This window comes from Urocampus carinirostris, chromosome 1 (genome assembly GCF_059441175.1).
Source record: "Urocampus carinirostris isolate Australia breed hairy pipefish chromosome 1, RoL_Ucar_1.0, whole genome shotgun sequence".
In the NCBI taxonomy this organism is placed as follows: domain Eukaryota; kingdom Metazoa; phylum Chordata; class Actinopteri; order Syngnathiformes; family Syngnathidae; genus Urocampus; species Urocampus carinirostris.
The window spans coordinates 37,278,654-37,297,986 of NC_142349.1; the positions used below are offsets into that span (position 1 = coordinate 37,278,654).

Sequence of the window (19,333 nt, forward strand, 5' to 3'; positions counted from 1 at the left end):
GTATGAAGTATAAGGCAGAGAATGGATGTGATGTTGGCAGCTATCTGAAAGATAAACATTTATTTATATACAGTGTTTTTTGCGGATAGAAATTCAAGCATCTGATCTTTGTTGTCAGGTTTGATTAAAACTCCATTCCCCGTAAAGAAAATAATGGGGTTAAAAACAACATTTTTTTGTTCAATTTTTTGACATTTTAGTCACTCTGGGTTGACTGGAATAGAACAAATACCAAAGCACTGCCAATGTAAAAATAGAAATGTGTTAGTAGATAAATTCTGTTGATCTTGTTTTTGTTTTCTTAAATGTTAGGTTCATGTTTTTGTTAAAAAAATAAAAATAATGGTTTGGATAATGTATGTACTATTTTTCTTTTCTACGTATATTTTTACACATTTTTGTGGTGAAAAGGCCGATATAGTTAATTCAAGTCAAGTCAAGTCATTTTTATTTGTATAGCCCTTAATCACAAAGAGTCTCAAAGGGCTTCACAGGTTATTACACAGACTATTATTACACCATCCCCTGATCTGGAACCTACATGAGGGCAAGGAAAAACTCAATAACCTCAACATGAGGAAAATAAAGAAGCCTTGAGAAGGGACCGCACATGTGGCATCCCCCTTTCAGGATTACCAGACAGCAAATGATGTTGCAATCACAAATAATACAGAGATATTGTCCACGAAAAGTATAGGTTATGCATATGCTATAGAGTAGAAGTGTGTTTTAGTGTGTTTTGTGTTTTATTATTTCACAAAATAAATCCAAATAAACTGTAGAGTCAGATAAAAGTTTAAATATTATTTTATGTTACCCATCTTTTTAACTAGACTGGCTAGTTGTAGGAATAAATGATAGTTGTGGGCATGTCAGTACAATTTTGCCAATTCATCATTATCAGCTAATGATAATTTCTAGCCAAACCAAAGTAATTTTCTCTCAGCTCGGTAACCAGAAAATCAACTACCCTAATCATGCTGTTGGTATTTTTTGATGTACATGTGATGGTGATAAATAACTTTCAATGAGAACGTATGTATAAGTTTAACTACACAGGGTTATTCCAGCCATAGGTAGTAAAACTGGGAGATGAGGAGTTATTCTTTGCCACTGGAACTTTAACTCTTCTCGTAAGAATTCCTACAACACTGCAAAGTGTCTCTGTGGGAATTTGCGATGTCAGAGGTCACTGAAATTGAACTTGTGCTAGGGTTTTATTGCTCACAATTGCCCGCCAAGAGAATCCTTAAATGGCTTTTCGAAAGGGTTGAGTTGAGGTCACAAAGTAAAGAAACAATGTTTTCTTTAATCTATTCCCACAAAGTTGCACACTTTGAATTCCCAACAAAGTCAATGGGAACTTGATTTTGCGTTTCAAACATACATTACATAAGGGAATACAAATCTGCACGAGTGTTTTGTTACTCTTGTGTGTAATGTTCTTGGGATAACCAACACAGCACTGCCATTGACAAATCTACTCCCCCAAACCAGATGTTTTTCATGGTACTCAGATTGACCTGTGTGAAGCAGAACGCTAACTGCCATGGAGCATCCCGACTGTCACAAATGATAAAGGAGAAAGCGGAGTAGTAGATGAAGAGGGAGGAGAAGCGATGCTAACAGTTAGCTTATTTAACTTACGGAGTGGTGGTTAATATTTTTTTAACTTAAAAATATATATTTTACTTTTACTGATGGTGTTATCAAAAGACACACGTCATACACAAGGGATATAACTTTGTTAAAAACATTTCCGTATACAACTGTCAGCAAACCGTTTTGGGATTATATCATCTCTTCAATGATCTCACAAATCAAGAGTACACTGGGCCCGCAGCACAGGAACGGAAGGACGAGGATATCCATTTTCGACTTGGAAGTATAGTATTTATTTTCAGTTTATTACACATAAGGGGGATAACAACGTTTTTTTTAATTGGTTTATTGTTTTTTTTGTACTGTGTGTGCTGGGGACTGCGACACTTTCATTTTTTTGTGTTGACCATTCGTATTAACTATCAAATAAACATGCATCTTTTAAGATCCAAGATGGCGGCGCGCGCACTGTTTTTCGATTATTACTTTTTACTTCTTTTTGAGTGATATTATCGTGAACTTACAGTACTTTTACTTGAGTAACACGCTTTCAGCGATGCACTTCGGCGCTGCGGAGACTTCAATTCCAAAGTGCACAGTTTATTTGAGGGACCAAGCCCAAAGTAAACCCAAAGCTGTACTTCGTCTATGCACTTCTGATTTACTTCGGGGTCACCCCAAGTTAATCGGTTGGGCTTGGGCTGGATTTTTTTGGCCCGATTTTACCTCTAATCCAATTTAGTCACTTTGACATAAGGCTAATGTGAATGTGAATTTCCCTTCGGGGATGAATAAAGTATCTATCTATCTATCTATCTATCTATCTATCTATCTATCTATCTATCTATCTATCTATCTATCTATCTATCTATCTATCTATCTATCTATCTATCTATCTATCTATCTATCTATCTATCTATCTATCTATCTATCTATCTATCTATCTATCTATCTATCTATCTATCTATCTATCTATCTATCTATCTATCTATCTATCTATCTATCTATCTATCTATCTATCTATCTATCTATCTATCTATCTATCTATCTAATATTGCTTATATAGAAACATTCAGCGTGTGTTGCATTCATTATAATGCTTTTAATTTTTTTGCGGCTCTAGAAAAATTTGTTTTTTGTTTCTTTGGTCCTATATGGTTCTTTCAACATTTCGGTTGCCAACTTCTGGGCAAACCAGTCAAAATCCACCTTTAGGGATATCCAATAATCCAAATTGTATTCAATTTATTCAGGTGTGAAAAAAAATGGCCCAAACCGGCAGAATTAATGGGAGTATAGAGGTTTTCACCTTATGATTCAAAACATAAAAAAAGATAGTGGTCAAACACTGCTTGTGCAAACAAAGAGTGCTAATTATGGTTGAGAAATCGTTTAAATAGAAAAAGAGAATAGTTTTTTTTACAAAAGCCGCTAATTGGTCAAGTGCGTTGAATTCAGCAGCCTTGGAAGCAACGTTCGCTACTCGAGTGGACCCAAAATGCCAACACACTCTCTCGCTGCTAGTTTGTTATCCAAGCGTATCCAAGGCAGCGGATAATTGTCTTTGAGATATTGTTTGTTCAGGTGTTTCGCATAATTGAATTCTGCATTAAAAGAGCTGTGAATGAATGGCGTCGCAAAGGCAGCATGTACTTTGTAATACATTTCCTTTCATAAATGGACCGAGCGCAGCAGAATCATTTTCTCCTCAATGGCGTCCGGCGATGATTGCTGAGCATTAATTGTAGGCGTCTTTTTAAAGCACCCTGGTTTTTAAATTTCCAGACAATTCAACTGGTGTTCACCCGTTTTAAATTAAAGTCCTGCTGTTGGGGGCTTTTGTGCGGACCCCTTTCACAGATTATATGGCTTCCTCTTTTGCTCCGGGAGCTGTCGCTTTGCACATGATGACCTTTTGAAACTCTCAGATTGATTTCACGCATCCATTATTCTGGCGAAACCCGCCTTTTGTCAGCCGCCGCGCTGTGAGCTGCGTGCTGATAAGGCCGTTAATGTGTATTGCGCCGCAGCCTGGCCCGAGTGCACATGTGGAAGTCATATAGCGTCCGGTGGGACACACGTGTTGACGGAGGCCCGTGATGCATTTGATCGTAGTCGGTCTTGAGGAGGGTCTTGCTGGGTTTGATTCAGCAGCCTCACGCTGACCTAATGCCTTGGCTCAATCAGTCACCTTGTCCTCCCCTTGACTCCTCACCCCGTGATCCTTCATTCCCTCCCCGGCAGACTCAAGAAAAACAACCTGAGTGCTTGAGACCCCTCTCTTTTGCTGCCTCCCACTCGGAATCATTTCTGCACAAAAATAAACGAACCATCTAAGGCTGTTGACAAAAGTGAAAAAAAATGTGGGAGACCTGTACTTTGGTTTGTTTATTTGGCCACTTTTTCTTCACACTATGCCCATTCTGGGGAATGACTCAAAGGGCCTTCTTTTTTCAGCATACATTTTTTTTTTGCCAGATTAATTTAGTGTTTTGATTTTTGTAATTGTTTGGTCTGTATGCTTCTGATCAAGGGTGTAGGTTTGGTCTTGGCATTGGTGGGAACAAAGCACATTATAAGGGATCACATAATATTGGAGAAGAAAAAACTATGATGGCTTGATATTGGTGGGACGGTGCATTTATTACAAGTGAATGGTAAAAGGGACCAAACAATGATTATTTATTATTGGTGGTGTCCATGACAAGAGAGTATAAAATCTCATCTCATCTCATTAGCTGCACCGCTTATCCTCAGTAGGGTCGCGGGGGTGCTGTAGCCCATCCCAGCAATCATCGGTCAGTGGGCAGGGGACACCCTGAACTGGTTGCCAGCCAATCGCAGGAATGTGGGAGGAAACCCTAGTGCGCGGAGGAAACCCACGCAAGCACAGGGAGAACATACAAACTCCGCACAGGAAGTCCGGTAGCTGGATTTGAACCCACACAGGAGGTTCCCAAGACCTTAGAATTGTGCCGCACATGCGCTAACCACTGCGCCGCCGTGCTGCCCGAGTATAAAATAACTGGGGAAAAATTTAATTAAGGATTTTTTTGGGAGGGTCTGGAATGGATTACACTACTCTACTACTTTGTTTTTCGTGGGGGTCACGTTCCAAAAAGTCCCACGATAGTCAAAACCTGCAAAGCAGAAATATTCATCAGATATCAGTACCATAAAATACAAAAGACAGTAACAAAATAACAATCATATATCTTCACACAGAAACACAGAATTGCAGTTGAATCAATGGTCTATAATGTCACTATACAATAGTACAATCAAATTGGAGGGCTTCTCCTTCAAGTGTAAGAAAGCGATGAGAGAGTGTCTGCAAGCTAGCATTGGGGATTCATGAATTGAGCCAGGTCTCTGTGATGATTAAAATACAAGAGTCACAAACGTAGCGGTTTCCCATGAGTAATACTGCAGGTCCAGGTCATCCGTTCATGGGTAATAGGTCTGGTGTTGGTAAGATACAGGCTCAACAGGGGTGAATTCTCAGTGCCTCGCTATTGCTTTCTCTCCCGACGCTGCACCAGTTGCCTTCCGGACCCAATAACATTAGGGTTAGGGTTCGGTGTTACTAGTTTTGTTTTCGCCCGGCCATTTGTTAGTCTGCCGTCTATTTCCTGGTTTATGACACATTTCAGTAGGACAACAGTTTCTAATTTATTTTCTTGTAGAATAAATTTAGCTTCAACTTTTTGTTTAGTAAAATAAATAAAACTATTTTAATGAACAAAATTATGTTTGATTTATTTTAATTTTTCTTATTTTAATATTTCCATTATTTAGGTAGAGCAATTCTCTCAATCAACCTTAAGTCAACAATTAAAACGAGCTGCTTACCAAACAAAACATTTTACTTCAAAAGACTAATTACTTCATTTTAATACAATTTTCTCCTCAGGTTTTTAATGATACTTTTTAAGGTGTACAGAATTTTAATATGTTTTTATTTATATTTTATTGAAAACAAAGCTACCCCTTTCCAAAAATCAGATATAATATATTTCAAAAACTATTATTATAATTACTATTGTTAATTGTGTGTTTTAGACTAGTAGCCCTTTGCGCCAATCATTAACAAAAAGAGGCTCTAAGCTTCAAGATCTAGAGATTTAGAGAATAGTCTATACAAAACAACTTAAGAAAGGGGTAAATTATGCTTTATTTAGTCCTTAATGTAATACACACTGTGTAGGCAGTTCTCACTACCAATTTCTAATTTCATTGCTAATAAATCAATGAAAGAAAAAAAAGATCCATACTCCTTCAGGTTTCTTCAATCATTGTTTTCCCGCTCACAAAAACGTCATAACAGAAACCCTTGCCCAGAAATGGCTGTGTGTCGACATGCGTGTGCGTAACTGTTCGCTCTGGTAAACAGTGACAAAGATGTTATAGAGGAGTGTGACAGAGTTCTATTTGCCATAACTGACATCTTCATCCCATCACTTTGCTTGTTTTGATGGTGTGTGTGCGTAAGCATGCGTGCACGCCCGCTAGAAACAAGTGCCAGCATCTGTGGAGTTTCCAGACGGATACACCGCAGTGGAGTGGGGATTGCTCGGATTCCGACAAGGCCAATGCAGCGCTGGCAGGTGGAGAGAAAAGTCTTGAGCAAAAGGCAGGGAAAGAAAAGAAGAAAAAGGGATAGGAGGAAGAATTATGGGTGGGGAAAATAAAAACAGCTTAGTTTTTGGCGTTCTTGATTTTCAGCTGTCAGATTGGGAATACTATTTCCACCTGTGGAATTACTTCTGAAGGTTCAATGCCTGATTGAAATTCCTGAAACCCCATCAAAAGTAAAAGTCCGCAAAGTAGCTTCGCTCCTTTATAATATGCCCCAAGGGTCAAACTTATCTCGAGATGACATCCTTACTGTCTGAGAGTATATTACTGTAAAAAACAACTGTAGATAAACAAATAAAAACACATTACACCAAATTGCAGTTGAAAATAGTGTAATGAAATTGCAGGGCTTATCCTTTCAGGAAAGGAAAGCAATGTAGACAATGCATCGGGTATCTTCAGGTTGAGTCAGGTCTCTACGATGATTAGAATACAACAGTCCCAAATGTAGAAGTTTACCACTGGCTGTAGCTTGCAGTCATCCTTTACATGAGTAATGGATCTGCCATTAGTAAGATTCAGGCTTGGGAATCTTACCTGAAGTTGGGAGTTGAGGTTTATTACATAGCTGTAGCAGGACACTGCTATTGCCTTTTTTCTGACGCCGCCTCAGTCGCTGCCAGAACCTGATTATAATCCACAGAGCAGTTGCTGTTGATCAAAATGTGTTTGCGTTCTTCTGACTTTCTTAAGAGCGTATTTAATTGATTATTATTTTTTTAATGTGACAAGCTGCTAAAGTTGTCGCCATGCTTCACAGTTAGTTGTGGTAGCCACATAGACAAGTGCGTTTCCCTGCTGTTTGACTGGGAACATAGCCTAGCCTATCACAGTTGCGAACACAGGCAGTCACGCCCACCCAACACACACACACATATACAACCTGCACCAGTGATAGCTAATGCTGTCTGCTACCGGACACAATGCACAAAACGTTGTTAACAATAACAAGAATGACAATTCATTTTAAATTTCCGAAGGAGTGGACCAGCGACAACCGAAGCGCGAAGTCGTGAGTGATTACCGTAGTATATTTGTAAAATTTGATTAAAGAAGTCGTTTTTTTGTGACAAGTATGCGATAGTATCACTTTCCCAAAACGTTACCTTTAACCAACCTTTCCCACCCACAAGGTAGTTTAATTCTATAAAAGCACGTCACAAAATAATTGGTTCCACATACTGAGGCAGATCAATGAAAACATCTGCCCGCATGTTTCGAGCTTTCCATCACTTAGAACCTCCCAGATTAAATGCATATGTGATTGTTTGTTTTTGCAAGCCTGCGCCAATTAGAAAGAGATGAATGTGTGAATTTGATTAGCGGACGCCGAGTGATGTTTGAAACAAACAGCAAAGCCGTGTCAGGAAGTTAACAGCCCTTTTGTTGAGGTTGCGTGTCCTCATTTTGCAGCCAAGGGCGTTTGTTTACCCAACAGCTGGATGTTTATTAAAAGTGGTTTGAGCAAAAAATGTTTGTAATGTGTTTGAGCATTTTATAAAAATGTAAACAGGTAGTAGTGGAAAAAAACTGTGTGTATCTTTCCATGACAATCAAGTCAACCACCCTAATGTCATGGTTTAGGGCAGTGCTCCCCAACCACCAAGCCATGGGTCATTTGGTACCAGGCCGCATGGAAAGAAAAATACTTTCTATTATTCTTTGCTTATTATTGTTTTACTGACACTTCAACAGCCATGGTGAACATGAACTGGGGGTCGAGGCAGTGCCTTTGAATTAAGTCATTGTAGCTCACTCCTGCGAGCGTAGTTGCCTGTTGAGCGAAGAAACTCTCACCTTAGAAGAGAGGCTGAATCAAATCAAATTCCTGCACTTACAACCAAACAGGGTAGAGAATGGTCAACTACAGCCTATACGTCATGATACATAGATAGTAAACAAACAAGGATTCTAATTGGAGTTCCTGCGTTGTATTTATGATGATTTGACATACGGATCGACGTGACATGGTGCGTTAAACGTTACGGTAGCGAGCAGAGTGTGTTGCCGTGAGTTGGCGTAGAGTTGCTATTTTTGTGCCATGTAGCAAGGACACCCAAATATTGCAGATGATTAAAAAGTGCATTTCGCTCATTAATATGATTATTATTGTTATTATTAACATTATCATTAATATAATTATTATTAGTATTATTATTATTATCATTTTAGAAAAAGTACACACATGTTTATTGCTACCTTTGAGTCAAGCCAAGACATTGCACCGGTCCGTGGTACAGAAAATTGGGATTACTGGTGTTGGTTACATTTAAATAAATCTATAAACCACAACAAGTTGTCCTGGTCCTGAAGCAGCAAAGCAGCCCAAGTTAAAGTTACTGTTCATGACACCACTATATGAAAGACACTGTGAAAGACTCATTATCCATTTTCGTATACATTTGATTTCTGTTATTGCCGGCAAATGTAGCTCAACTTGCTTTTCGGTTCACAAGACAAATATTTTTTTACATGGGGCCCGGAGATTTTTGATACTTTTGGGCAGAGCTTGAATATATTCAATCAACATTTCAAAATTGCAATTTGTATTTCGTTGGGATGTCTCTGCGTGATATTAAAACTGGTTCAATGATCTGAATGACAAATATGTAATAAACACAGACATCAGGAAGGCAGCAAGTACTTTTTCATGGCACTGTAAGTTCAAAAGCAAGTTGACAAGTGATCACCCTTTTATAAAAACATCACGTGTCACTTCAAGTCAAGTCCCATTTATTTCTATAGCCCTTATCTCTGAGGCATTGGTACTGCAGAGTTGGATGAAAGAACACGTTTGTCCGGAGCGGATCGAGCTCAACCAGAGTAAGTAATGCATTTTGTAAAGTATTTTTGTTATCTGTAACCCTCTCTAGCCCCCCCCAAAAAATAAAAAAATAAATCATTTTAACAATATTTTATTAGTTTTGATTGTCAAAGGGGCATTGAATTGGTTAGTCATGTATCTGTATCTGTTGTTATTATTATATTCTATGTTTTTAGTTTTTATCCGCTGATATTTTAGTAATTCTTGTAACATTATTATGGTTATTATTTTAATGTACCTACCTTTCCATTAGTCATCTTCCCATAAGAGTAATACAGGCCTATCTCTTAGGATGGATACTGCTGAACACCATCCTACCCTGTACTGGAAGGTTTCAGCGCCAGAGAGCAAGTGAAATGTACGCACTACTGAGCGTGCAATACTCAAAAATATTTTCTATAACAGTTTACATTTTCAGTTGATGTTATCTTACAACATGTTCATGTTCAGTTCCAGTCTCTACTTCATTATGGTCTTTAAAATTCCAAATCCAAATCAATTTTTTGTTTTGTTTTTCCTGTTAAACTGTTGTACATAGTTGGGTAGATCTTGCCAGATATTTAAAGTTTGTGTTTCTGAAAAAAAAAGGTGTGAAAAATAATCACTCAGATCATGATTTTGAACTCTTTAATGGACAAAATAACAAACAAACAAAAACTCCAGGAAGCCTGTATGATCCTTAGTCAATATAGGGTTAATGTCAAAAGGTTGGCATTAGAGGTAAGATCAAGCCTAAAAAATGCAGCCTGACCCAACCCAAGTCACGGATATATTAACCTAATCCGCCGGATTAAAATGATTTGATAAGCGAGCCTGAAATAAACCTGAAGCTTTAATTCACCGCCAAAGTAAACACGAAGTTTTACTTCGCCCTTGCATGTTTTTCCCCTGAATTGCGCATCTTGGGGTTTACTTGGTGCCGAGTTTCTCAAAATGAGTGTGCACTGCAAGTCTAGTGCCAAGATGAACGTTTCGGCGCATTTCGCCGACGTGCAGTGAACGAACGTGAAACTGAACAAAATGGCACTTAAACGAATATTGTATTCTGCAGATTACAAGCTGCAAATAGTGAAATATTTGGCTGAAAAGCAGAAAGATAGTTTGTAAAGCTTGTAAGCTATTGGGGAGAAGCGGAGAGGACGTCTGACGTGAGGGAGGTGGATGAAGGAAGCAGCGCATTCTTTACCCCAACACTAAGGATGAACATTTATTTGGATTAAGTGATTCTGAGTTAAACTAATAGTTTGGTAAGCATGTTCTTTATCTAAATAATTACTTGAGTAAAAGTAAGTGGATGCTGTGCAGATCCACCATGAAGGGGAAAAACAGGAAACGGCGAGAGAGAAGCCCGGCCGGCCCAACTTAATGACATTTTAAGCCTCAAATTGGGTTACCTGTAGTTGGCATGTATGTGAATGTTTATCTGGATATGTAGACCACATTGTGATTTCAGTTATCACTACTTACCTGCACCACCTGACCCACCCAAAAAACAGACCTCCATTTAGATTGCGTTTTTGATCAGGTGATGGATTCTCCTGTTTTGTTGGGTCAAGAGCAGGGAGAAAAGATTCAGATTCAGATTCAGATCTACTTTATTGTCATTCTAGTACACGTGTATACAGAACGAAATGTCGATGCATCTGACCCCCACAGTTTCCTTGAATGTAAAAGAAGGCCCTGTTTAAAAATATACGGTATTTTTGTCACAAAGGCTTAGTGTTTAGCTATAGTGTCAGTCATAAAAACTTCATTTTAGCGAATGGATGCTTTACAGTGTTTGTGAGGAAAAAAGGGAGCTATTTTTCAAAAAGGCTGTTTGCTGAGTCTTTTCACATTACCGACCCCTCCCTTTTTTTTGTCACCGCTGCACTGTTTCCTACCGTCGCCCTGGCAACCACAGCGTCCGCCGCACACCATTGTGTGTCGATGTTTGTCCACGGCTCAAGGTGTCGCCTGTGTGTTTCCAAAGACCCAGTCCAATTCAGTGTCGACGAACGGGAGAAGCGAAAGGATGTGATCGGGCTGATAATGGCCACTTTGTTCTTTTTTGTCTCTCCTGCAGGACCAGAAGACGCCTGGTCAAACAGAGACACACAAAGGCCACGGAGGCGTCTGGCTTTTCGCTCGCAGCGCGCTGCCAAGCACGCAGCACCTCCATCAGCCGTTGTGAATTAAAAGCCCCTCGCAACCTTTCACACGATTGTAAAAGCACTTTTTCACTCAGCGGGAACACTGACATTTTCTTTTTGATGAATACAAAGGATTTTTTAAAATTCCACTTCTTCTACTTTTTTTCCGCATCAATTACAACAAGGTCGCGATAAAAACAACGTGTGGGTTTTTTTCTCAAGGACGGTGAAGTTGTTCAGTCGAAAAAGAAGCAAGGCATTAGTCGATTCAGTCAGGCTTGATTCAAGAATGATGCTCCTCGAACGAGGCGTTTTACTTCTAAGGCATTCGTGTCACTCAGTGAACAAAATAAGTGAGTGTCAGGAAATGGGGGACAACTTGTGGTCTGTGATAAGATTCTTGAAATGGAAGGATATGTGTTTCGTAATTTGTGTGAGAGATAATTAGTGACTACTCCTATGAGTAATAACATTCGGGGGAAAAAAAGAGGAAAAAAAGTTCACCGGATAATCTCCCGAGATGACGTTACGCATATTCTCATGCACAAGCCGGTGTTTTAACCTCTTTAACGCAGCCCCTCGAGGAAACGGGCAGAGCGGGGAGAGGGGTATGATTAGGAATTCGTTAGCAGGCTTCTATTTTTATGCTGATGACACACTTTCCCCCTCAGAGGCTCTCAGTGTTGCTGGCTCGTGACTTTCTCACTGTCTTTCCCAAACTAGATCAGCTGTTTCCAACCATGCTGGGACGTGGCATGAAGTTCACTGATTTGGGCAACTCCCTTTTCATCACAAATCTAGGTACTGGCCCTCTTGAGCTTTTCCAAAGAACATTGCAATGGGTGGGAGGCCATAACATTAGCTATATGTCCAAGTTTTAATGAGAATTTACATTTATTGGCAATTTTTGAGCAACGTTAGGGGATAACATATTTGTATTTGTTAGCCACTGGGCTACCAACTGGATAAGAGCATGTCATAGCAGGTTTACACAAATACTAACTTTGGGGCCCATTCAGTTTGCATTGACTGTAAATGTTAAATATATGTTTACACTATGCCAGCAATTAATTAATTAGTTGAAAAACACTGGAAAAAACATACCCTTGGTGCTAGGTTTTGAATGCCCCAAGACCTTTGAGTGCTTTACCACATTCACTGTCAGCTATTTACATGGCATGAATCCTGGCCCTTTTAGAAATTTTTGAAAAAGTTTCCAATACTCAATGTATGCGTTCTGCTATGATTACCGAAAAAATATACTCTCAGTGACGTGCAGTCAGGGTAGGCAGGTTGAAGCTGTGCCTCAACTGTGATCATGGAAACGTTAACATTTAAATTACATTGTTATGTTTATTCTGTGTTAAAGTTATTCCTCGTTTAACTTCACAATTTCTTATTTCATTTTTCAAAATCACTGATTTTTCACAACATATTATGAATATTAATAATACCATTAGTATTTAATATTTTACCGTGCTGAGCATCTGCAGATATTGAATGAGATACACGATTTTCTTGGTTCATGGTAGAGGGCAATATTGAGACCAAAGATTCTGATTTGGCGCACAATCCATGCAGCAGTTTTTATTCAGACATGTTTTTTTTTTTTATGATGGAGTACTATTTATCTATTGATAATGTTGTTTTATTTTATTTTTCCTGTGCTATATTTTTTTGCTTTCTTGGCCTGCATATCAAATGATGAAGAAGATGTAAAATAGTTTGTTTTGGAAAATCTGACCGTGCCTAACCAGACACAACTTCACAGCATGCCACTGGAAAGGATAACAATTATAAATGGGGCTCCCATTTCACAAAGGGAAAGAAAATAACTAATTATGAGTTCTAATTAGCTTTGGGAGAATATCAGGGCTTCATATTGTTCAGTAGAAAAAATATATTCTGCCCTTCTGTGCTATCAGAAAGAGTGGATCTCCCAAAAAAATAGGACATCATTTTTGCCAACTTTGAAAGAACATCAGACGTCCTACAATTATCCTTTAAAATAGTTGTAGAGAAGCACCTTTGTCATCTCGACAAGGTGAGTAAAAACCCTAATTAACAATATTCAAATGCAAACTACAATACATATTCATATGACCTTGCACATGCCAGGTCACGTTATCCCTCCAAAATGTCCTATTAGTTAAGGATACTCCAGACTGTGGTCAAATGGATTTATGAGGACCGTAGACTTTAAGACGATGAATGTACAAGCGAGTTTTGGCTCAAGCAAATATTCAATCTACTCGTCATCAAGAGTTCAGAGAGAGGTAATATTCTTGGGAGATGACTAATAAAAGTTTATGATTCTGCAAAGTTGTTTTGAGTAACTAACTTTTATTAGGGTTGACAACTGCAATTATCTTAGCAATTTAGCGACAACGAGGGTTCATTATTTTACATGCTTTAATGATGTGATGGTATATTGAAGGGACTTGTGTAATGTTTAGTACCACCTAGTGGTACAAAAAAACCTTAATTCAGTAAAAAAAAAAGGCTAACATTGATTTGATCATTTATTGCTTTTACATAGCGGAATCCATACCTAGTAGTCCCTAGTAGTCGTCGCCAGGTGCTTATTTGGCACAGGTTTTTATACGCATTAGTCAACATACTACCGTCAAGTGGTCAAATATTACACAATGCACCTTTAAAGAACATTCTGATTAAATGGGAAAAAAAATGCTTTAGCAATACATATGAATCCCAACATAACAACATAATTAATGACAGTACAATGTTTGTCTGATACCTAATTTTTAGTTTTTACTACCTTCAAGTTATGATGGTATTCATAGTGTAATTCATACAACTGAGATAAAATCCCAAGAATTAAAGATGTTAAAAAGATGCTAGGGTTCCATCTAAAAGTTGTCTGAATTTGGTTAGAAAGTGAAAATTTGAAAAAAAAATGTCCCAGATGTTAAAACAATAACATTTGGGGGCACTCAATTTGGACCACATTGGACAATTTGAACATAAACTGGTCGATCGAAGGAAACTGTTTTCAGAGCTTTATACTTCTTGGGACACGATGTCAACTGTAATTTAAATTCAGCATGTCATTATGAACATCAACGTTTGTCGTGAAGCAATAACAACTTGGCGACCTCCAAATTTAATAAATTAATGTTAGTCTATACCTGATTACAATCAAAATATGTTTTTTTAAATAATCAATTTGTTTAAACATAGGATATAATGAGTATTCAATGTTTAACATGTTCAAATGTTATGCTGAAAATAAATGTAATATATGTTTGGAGTTTCATATTAAAATGTACCGTTTACCAAATTGTTCGAATTACTTATCTGACTCCATTAATCAAACACAACCTACATTCACCCAACAATGCACGCTTGTTTCTTGATGGTAAAGATGAACAAGAATAGCCGACATTTTCACACGGGGACAGATTTAATTTCATTAACAGTTGAACTAAGTGAACTCCACCAAATACGGACGAATTAGACGAATTAGTGTCGTCGGAGTCTCTGGGAAGCCTCTCTTCAAGTCCTTTAGCTTTTGTTCTTATTGGCCATCTTCTCCCCACACTATGGCGCGCTGGCTCCTCCCATGGCGTGCCAGGGAAGCCCCCCGTGGGCTTCCCCACCTCCTCTCCAAAAGGCGTCGCGATGTCTGTCCTTGTGCGTCTGGCCTTCTCCGTCAGCACTCACAGGAATTCTCTTATCAGAAACACGTCTGATGCATTCCACGCAGCCTAACCTTCTAATGTACCTTGAAGAAAAACAGTCAGTGAATATCTTGCATTAAACTCAATAAATGAAACTTGTATTCAATTGTATAAAATGCTTTATAGTCAAATGTAAAAAAACATTCATATATATACATTTGTTTTTACATTAGTTTTTTATAAAATGTATTAGTTTGGTTCTTATCACTATGCCCTAAAAATAGAAAAATTTTGATTCAATGCTTTTTGAAACTTGAATAATATTGTCAAGTCAATTGACTGAACAAGAAAATCACCCACATACTTATTCACAACACGTATGTCTTAATCCGGACCTGCAGGCATCATAACAACAGTCAACAAAGGTTCCCAACTTCCTGTCAGGTGACAGGAACTTCCCTTTAGACAGCCATATACAGTCTTCAAACTGAACATGTGCTTGAGAGACAATGCAAGCGAAAGTTTTTCGAGCAAACCTTGAAGAATCTAACAGCAAAATCCTCGGATTGACGGTCAAACGCAACTGGTAGGAGATTGACTATATTAAGATACTTGAGTTGTTGATAAATGAAAAAATGAAGAGCTTTTATTTAGCTTTTAATCTTAGACGTGGAAGATGTGTCTTCTGGTTTTGTTTTCAATCAGTTACTTGAGTTAAATATTATAAATATTTCAGTTTTTTGGGGTTTGTAGTTTTACAGACGTGTTAAGTTTAAAAAACTAAAACTGCTAACTGCTAACTTCATGTTAACCCACTGACAAATCCCTGTCACTTACAGTCAACCCAGAACCCCTTTATCATTACTTTGAATTTCAATAAAAAACAAAGAAGGGAAAGAGACTGATTTCTTTATTGCATGACCAAAACTCTTCCAAGTTGGAGTGTAAACTGAGGACAAAATCAAACCAAACCAAACAACTTGTCAAATTGCATTAAGAATAAAGGTATGCATTTGCACTATGTGAGTACTGGACATTTAATCGCACAGCAGTACAGTGTTACTTTTTATGTCTGGCAATAGCATCATTGGGCAAAACATTGGCAAAAAAAACAAGACTGGATGACTTGAGCCATGGTTTTGACAGCCATTACAAGTTAACTATTGTGTTACGTACTCGAGTTTGATCAAACATATACAAATTATTTACTTGTGCATTCAGAAGTATTGTCAGCATTCAATGAATCCAATTAAGACGTTTTTGAGGATGCCAAGCTGCTTTTGAATCCATTCTTTAAAATTTCTGGTGTAATTAAAGAATGTTATTTCTTCTTGGTGGATCATTTTGACTTGATCGTTTTTGTGAGTAGCTTGCAGGTTAAGAAAAAAGACTGAGCAACCTTAGTCAAACATTCGTTTTAAAATCTTGCAAGTTGCAATGATGTTTTTTCAGAAAGCAAAGTTTAGTCTCCATCCCTTTTCAATCCCGGACGACACATTGTTAAAAGCCACATGCTCAAATTTAAGAACAAAACTTAATTTCGTCTTTGTACTAGTCCTATTGGATTTAAAGGCACAGGCTTAAACGCCCATGTAAATTAACTTGAAAGAAACATCACCTGGATGCAATTGGTACGCCTCTTCATGATGTATCCTGGGTTCATCGACTGTTTCGGGTGCACAACATCAGACACTATAGCCCAGGTTACCCAGCCGAGGTTGATCAGGGCTCTGCTTGCATCCCAGTAGCAGTCCTCAGAACTGCCCTTTTAAGACCACAGCTTTCTCTGCGGCTTCACTTGCTCATTGAATGGCCTTCTTCTCAGCCGCCTCCGTCACTCCCAACTCTCGACGGACTTTGCAAGATGACTTTCCAGGAAAACCTCTGTCGCCAACTTCTATTGGCTCATGGAAGATCTTCCAGCTCCTGTACACCTCCACCAGTTCCTAGTTCTCCTCACGTTTTCTTTTGTTGGCTTCCTCATTGCGCTCTGCCTCCACACCTGAAACCATATTCAGCTGCGCCGTTTTACAGTTCTGCTCCGAGTTGTTTAAGTCACTTGTTTTCAGCATGTGACCATTCAAAATGATGTCTACAAAGACACATATCTACAACTGTGCTAAAAGAAAACGTGAATAAAGGCTCTGTCGTGTAAATCTGAGCCTTATATTTTTAAGACGGCAGCGCCAGGGAAACCATACTTTTTGGGTTGTCATTGGTGGTTGCCATGGTACTAGACCAAACTACATTCTCTTGTTATTATTCCTTGAGGATTAAAGGAACATTTAGCAACCTCAAATTGACATTGATTTATGGATGAAAAAGTTGAAATATCTTGATTAAGTTGTAAATTTCGAATAAAGTACTGTTAAACCTCTTGTTTCGCTTCTTTTATGGATTTTATGAATATTGTTGACAAAAGTATTTACGAATTTCTCTCGGAAGGGGTCATAATTGTTTCCAGACGTCATCACGTTTTTTTATTGAGAACGCCATTTTCCTCAGTGCCACCACAAAAAAAAAAAATAGTGAGCCAAATCATGATTAAGACCGCAGTGTTAAAAATGTGTCAAAGAAGTGTCAAAAAGTAGCAGGTTTTAGTTCAGAATTTATGGTATGTAAGGCTGTAATTGAGCATCTTTTTTTTTCCCTAAATTGTGAATTTTACACCGTATTTTATTTATACTTGACTCATAACTCATTCAGTGCCATAACGTATAAAAAGGTTTCCAGAAGCATTGTTTCTGAGTGCCAGAACGTTAAAAAAAAAGTTTTGTTTTTGTTTTTCAAAAACTATTATACAGGGTTTGGCGTAGCTCATCAGTAAGTATCAAGCCTGTGGAGAAAGTTTCAATATATTTAATCACCGTTGGATGGCAGGAGTGGCTCTGATTAGATCTTTGTCAACACATCAAAGGAGCCCTCACTTCCTAGTTTTGCTTCCTGTATCCAGCGCTTGAAGCGTGTAGGCAGCCTTGTATGGCAAGTATGGAAGTAGTAAAGCAGTGTGGTCGGAGCAGTCCCTTCATCATTGTCGAGGCAGAGAAGGATGACATTTTGTGCATCCCCGCAGGAACGCTATGGTGACCTGAATCTTGTGATCATGCACCTGGAAACACAGGATGCAAAATTCTTTTTTGCAACAACCATGAATGGTTAATGCACAAAATGTTATTTAACAAGCAAAGTGTCCTTGTGTTCATGGAAAGCATTGCTTGGATCTCGCTGGGATCACAAAAGCAAAAAGAAAGTTAATAATATCTTATCACAGCCAAATATTTTGAATAAAGCTCAGTCCATGTGTATTTCCTTTGTCGCGGCAGCAGTTGGCCTCACTTGTCTGCCGACTCTTGACCAATCCACACAAAGCTGGAGTCAGAAATCACACTGATAGCTCTTTACAATTTTGCAGAAATTACGTCTTTTTGTGCACCCAGTCTTGTAGGCTGAAGATTACAGTGTGTCGGCACATCCTAGTTCCCTGGGGTGGGGGTTCGGGGGGGACTCCTGTGTGCTTCAGGTATTGTGACCAGGCTGGCGCTGCGTTGGCCCGGGCCCCGAGCGGCATGCGGGACAGAGGACAGTGGCTGCATTTGTTTCGCATTGAAAAGGATTACAGGTCCTGACGGCCATGATTAATCACCCAGAGGCAGGCATGAGAATACGGCCAGGGAAAGGTTCAACTTTTTAATTCATCCCACACACAATCTATTCAAAGCAGCTGTTGGCGCCTCATTCCCTCATCTCCACGCTCTTTCTTCTCACTGACCGTTGCCCACTGTCGTTTTTATGGCTCACATAATTACCAGGGGACGCGCGGTTGTTGTAATTGTGTGGGTACTTGGACTCGGCTCGGTTCTATATATTTTTTTTATGATTGGAGATGGTTTCCTTTTCATCCCTGCTGTAGAATAGTTAATTGACTTTGTTAATGCTTTTGGGGATTAGTGATTTCTCAACAAATGACCTTTACCGAGCCCAGCGTGTCACATTGTTTATGGTGTGAGTGTGTTCCCAAGCAGCGTTTGCGTGTCTGTGTGTGTATGTTTGTGTGTGTTGATCCATTGTGACCTTTTCCTGTCTCAGGTGTGTTTTGCGCAGAAAAATATTCCTCTCAAAAATCCTTTACCCCATCCCCTCTTCCAAACACTTCAAATTCATAAGCGCCGGCACGCTGCAGCGCTTGCTGACAGACATCCCAAATCTTTTGGCGCTTTGAATAAATTTCACATCTCGCCATGTTCATATCCACTCATATGAGCAGGCCTTCTCATTAAGACTCAGCAGGTTATATGACGGTATTGCCGGAATCCCTGGAGCAAAATGAACAGGGACAGCCACACTGCTTAATGCAAGGTAGCCTAGCAACAGATAGCGAGATGACGGTGGCAACATACCCACATATTTATGTTTACATGAGAGAATGATTTGTGTGTCAGGCTGATGGATCCTAATGTTTTCCCTCTCCCCCGGGCTTTTCTTGTGCCTCATGCAGG

At 38.9% G+C, this 19,333-nt stretch overlaps 1 protein-coding gene across 2 annotated transcripts in view; it reads right to left on the reverse strand.

The window, feature by feature from the left end:
* Nucleotides 1-19,333, reverse strand: part of dpp6b (dipeptidyl-peptidase 6b) — a 697,001-nt gene that overhangs the window by 289,208 nt on the left and 388,460 nt on the right. Inside the window, exon 26 of one of the 2 annotated variants that reach the window (XR_015850703.1) lies at nt 2,371-2,438. The exons of the other annotated variant lie outside the window; for it this stretch is intronic. The gene's annotated coding sequence lies outside the window, so the exon portion shown is untranslated. Of the gene's footprint in view, nt 1-2,370; nt 2,439-19,333 lie in introns of those variants that run through there. 2 annotated transcript variants of the gene reach the window in all.